Genomic DNA, 4,644 nt, shown 5'->3' with positions numbered 1-4,644 from the left:
GATGTGTATCCCGGTCCAATCAGAGGAAATGATGTCCCATGGTACAAGCATGGCCATCAGAGAGCCCACATCATAGATGAGGATGAAGTTTAAGAGGGGTGCTGTAAACCAGGCTGACACCTCCAATGCTGAACAAACAAGCAGCTCAACTTCAAAATGGCCCAGTGTGCCCTGGATCTAACTCACAACCACCCACCACCCTTCCACCAGAGCAAGCCAAAGTGGCTTATCTGTCTTCCTACACCAGGCTCTGCTCGGGTGAGGGTGTGTGACACCACCTTGTCTGCCTGAGTCATGCCTGCTTTCCTCACTATGTCTAACTAGGAAGATACCGTAATAATTACCTACTGTACCTGGTAGCATTCAGGAATAATTGGGGGCCTACTATGTGCCCAGCACTGTGCCAGAGTTTTCATTGACTTATCTCCTTTGACCTTCACGTTAACCCTGAGATGCATATTGCTGAGCCTGTTTTATGGGAGAGGAGCTATGTCCCAAGAGGTCTATTTCCCAAGTTCAATAACTATTAGTGACAGCCAGAGATTCAAATCCAAGTCGGTCTAAACTCTTTCTACGGCCAAGGTCACCTTCATTATGGATTAGAGGGGTGGATAGAGTGCAGCGATGTGCCTCTGCAAGCAGAGGATGAAGGTGAAACTGAGTTCAGGCTGAGGGTCTCAGACACTGCGGATGCCCCCTTCCTTTCTGAGGCTCTGACACTGACTTCCCAGAGCCCTAACTCAACACACTGCCTCTCTGCCTCTCTGACCCAACCTTCCCCAGGAAAACGGGGCCAGGGAGGAGCAGAGTTAACGTGGTGGAACAACAGAGCCTGAGACCTGCTCAGTGGTTTCTCTTCTGAGTCTCAAAGCCTTTTGTGCTCAGAACCTCGTGTACGTTAAATCACTTAAACCTCAAAACAAAACAAGTTTTCGTAAGAGAAGAATGAGGCTTATTGAAAGTAACTTCCAAAGGTTGCACAACAAGTAAATTTTTTTTGCGTGTGTGGTACGCGGGCCTCTCGCTGTTGTGGCCTCTCCGGTTGCGGAGCACAGGCTCCGGACGCGCAGGCTCAGCGGCCATGGCTCACGGGCCCAGCCGCTCCCCGGCATGTGGGATCTTCCCGGACCGGGGCACGAACCCGTGTCCCCTGCATCGGCAGGCGGACTCTCAACCACTGCGCCACCAGGGAAGCCCAACAAGTAAATATTTTAACTCAAGCTGTTTATCTCAGAGGTCTCAAACTTTTACTACCATGACAAAGCAATAAATATTGGATATGTGCTGAAGAAAAATTTAAGGACTTACCCAGAAAAGTTTAAGGAAGGAATATGACACATAAAGGAGAGGATGAGGCTAAGAAGCCATTTTCCCATGGAGGGGAAACCAGCTGAACTGAAAGGCAGCTCTGGGTGTGATGGGCCACAAAACATACCAGGGAGCAGCTGCCACCTCCTTGCCGGTGAGTCGAGGTTATGTTTAGGTTGAGTTCTCAGCTGCAGCAGCAATTGCACCTAACTTGGCTGTGTGTGAATGCCTGGGCTATGTGAACCCCTGGGGGACACACTGAGACTTCCCAAGGGATATCTGGGCACTAAATTCCATTTTAAGAGGTCCACCTGCCATTCAAGATCCTTGTCATAGTCAGTGTGGGCTGCTATAAGAGAGTACTCTAGTCTGAGTGGCTTGTAACCAACAAATATTTATTTTTCACAGTTCTGGAGGCTGGGAAGTCCAAGATCAAGGTGCCAGCAGATTAGGTGTCTGATGGGGGCCCACATCCTCGTTCGTAGACGGCCGTCTTCCCACTGTGTCTTCACGTGGATGAAGGCATGAGGAAGCTCACTGGGGTCTCCTTTACAATGTCACTGATCCCGTTACCTAATTATCTCCCCAAAGCCCCACCTCCAAATACCACCTCTTTGAGGGTTAGGATCGCAACATATGAATTTTGGGGGACACAAACATAAAGTCTGTGACAATCCTCCAATTTGATGTGAACTCTCCCAGGTTGATCTGATTGTGAACTTTCCCGTTGTTTCAGGCATCTCCTTTCCACCAGCCCCTTTCCCACTAGACAAAGATTCCGGATGAGTGGGAGGTTAACTTTCTTTTGTCCAGTGAGAGAGGAGCACCTCCGAGGCATCAAACGAAGGGATCATTAGAAATACTATTGGGTAGGTATCGAAAAAACGATGTGTCTAATAACAGGATTACAAATCCCTCGTGAGTCAAATGGTTTCCAATCCTTTGCTTTCAGAATAATTGGAGGGGGACATAACCAGGTTGCCAGCTAACACCTCATTAAGCATCATTTTTGATCATTCATAAAAAGGTTTTTTATGTATGACTCAGAAGGAATTTCACAAACTGAGTGGGATTACGGCAACAAAACTCCACCCATTCCCATCGACTTGTCTGTATAGAGAATGTTCTTCAGCACTTAAATGTATAGATGTCTCTTTCTTGCAATTAATATTATTCATCCAAGGTTATATGGAAAAAATAGCCCTATCCACCCCATTAAGAGATGTATTTCCAGTAAAATTACTTTTGAAAGGGAATAACTATCAAAACTTGTAATATGTTTGTAATATTTTATGTTGTTTTGATCACAGGTAATTAAATTTTTAAAAATTTCTATTTATACACTTAATTTTGATGCATAGAAATATGAAGCGGTGCTTAAAAATACTTTCAGATATAAAAACACATTACATTGGGGTAAAATTCTATGGGGGCAGTGGAATGGGAGTGAGCTCAAGAAGAGAAGGAATGATATAAATTTTTGTCTCATTAGAAGAGCTGGGTCCTGTGTATTAAAATGGACCATGATGGGTATCAAATTGCAATGATATGCAGCTCCCAATGGATTTATTAAAAAGTGATCTAATGGTTTCTTTGTGAAATGTCAATACTGAAATTACACCTGAAATTACATCCTTTGCAACTATTTAACTAGATGATGAAAGATTTTAGATGTCTACTTAAAAATGTGAGGGAGGGCTTCCCTGGTGGCACAGTGGTTGAGAGTCCACCTGCCGATGCAGGGGACGCGGGTTCGTGCCCCGGTCCGGGAAGATCCCACACGCTGCGGAGAGGCTGGGCCTGTGAGCCATGGCCGCTGAGCCTGCGCGTCCGGAGCCTGTGCTCCGCAACGGGAGAGGCCACAGCAGTGAGAGGCCCGCGTACCGCAAAAAAAGAAAAAAAAAAAAATGTGGGGAAAAGTACATAGCTTTTCAAAGTTTGTTTAAAGGCTAGATGAACAGTAAGATTGGAAGAGCACGGGCCTGCGCCACCGAACTCAACCCATGAGCACAGGGGGCTAGATTTAAAAGGGTGAGTGTTGGGACTTACCCCACCCCCAGAGAGACTGAGACCTGGCCTCACCCTGAAGCCTCTCTCCCATTTCCCTTCAGGTGACACTCTACGAAGCACAGGGCTTTTCTCAAAGGCCCATTTCAGGGCCCTCTCGTGGCACCTTTAGCCCTTCCAGTGGGGTCACCAAGTCTATACAACCACCTTCTAAGTCAACAGCTCTCAAACTCAGAGAAACACCAGTCACCCCATTGGTGGGTCTGCTTAACAATGCAATTTCTGGGCCCTCCTTAGACCCATGGAATCATATTCTCTGGGGGTTGAGGAAGAAACTGTCCCAAATCTAAGCAGGAATGGTATAAATAGCTCTGGTCTGGTATAAATAGCTATTCTTTCTCAGAAGAATTTTGCATTCTTGATAAAACACTTGAGCAATTTTCTGATAGACATTAACAGGCTGTAGTACATTTTCTGGAACCTCACCACCCTACCATGGTCTTAGGAGGAGCCTACAGACTTTTACAGTCCTAGGAGGTTTCTGATAATCCTTCTCCCCTCCCCCTCCTTCTCCCTTCCTTTCTCCCTCTCCCTCTCCCCCACCCCCTCCTCCCTTTCCGCTTCCCTTCCTCTCTTCTTTGCTCTTCTTTTTTGCCTCCAGTATGACAATGATTATCTAAACCAACACTATTCAATAGAAATATAGTGAAAGCCACAAAAGCAAACCACACATATTATTTTAAATTTTCCAGTGGCCATATTTTTTAAAAGGTAAAATGAAACAGGTGAAATTAATTTTAAAAATATATTTCATTTAACTCAATATCTTCAAAATATTATCATTTCAATATGCAATTAATATAAAAATTATTAATGTGATATTTAAAATTTTTGCCATATTAAGTCTTGGCAATCTGGTGTGTATTCCACACTTCAGCACATCTTTTTTTAATTAATTTTTATTGGAGTATAGTTGATGTACAGTGTTGTGTTTATTCAAGGGTTCAACAGCTGCATGGAGCTTGAGGCTACCATACTGGACAGCAGAGATTTAAACATTTTTATTGTTTCCTTTTAAAATGTCTCTGCCAAGAAAACAGTCTTTGAATTAGCTTTTTTTTTTTTTTTTTTTTTTAGAAAGCTTCCTTCAGTGGAGGAACAAGGGTGTCATTGGTAAGAAAGTAATAATGATTCAAAAGGAACAGGGGTTGCGTGGCCTTGGCCACCACCCCTTAGCAACATTGTTTTAGGTCATATTAGAAACTTTGACTACCACCAGGGCTAGGAAGTGAACACAGGACCTGGCTTCCTTACTACAAAATGAAGCTA

General features: G+C 44.4%; 1 long non-coding RNA gene across 1 annotated transcript; it reads left to right on the top strand.

Annotated features, from left to right (window-relative positions):
* The first annotated feature begins 1,295 nt into the window (after nucleotides 1-1,295).
* Nucleotides 1,296-2,421, top strand: LOC113623051 (uncharacterized). Its single transcript, XR_003433748.1, has 2 exons — nucleotides 1,296-1,462; nucleotides 2,045-2,421. It is a non-coding gene; the product is annotated as an uncharacterized LOC113623051 (long non-coding RNA).
* The last annotated feature ends 2,223 nt before the right edge of the window (nucleotides 2,422-4,644 follow it).

This window comes from Aethalodelphis obliquidens, unplaced genomic scaffold (assembly GCF_003676395.1).
Source record: "Aethalodelphis obliquidens isolate GAN/ISIS:26980383/991018 unplaced genomic scaffold, ASM367639v1 scaffold10, whole genome shotgun sequence".
Taxonomy (NCBI): domain Eukaryota; kingdom Metazoa; phylum Chordata; class Mammalia; order Artiodactyla; family Delphinidae; genus Aethalodelphis; species Aethalodelphis obliquidens.
The sequence above is the reverse complement of the archived record's forward strand: the minus strand, read 5'-3'. Positions and strand labels throughout refer to the sequence as shown.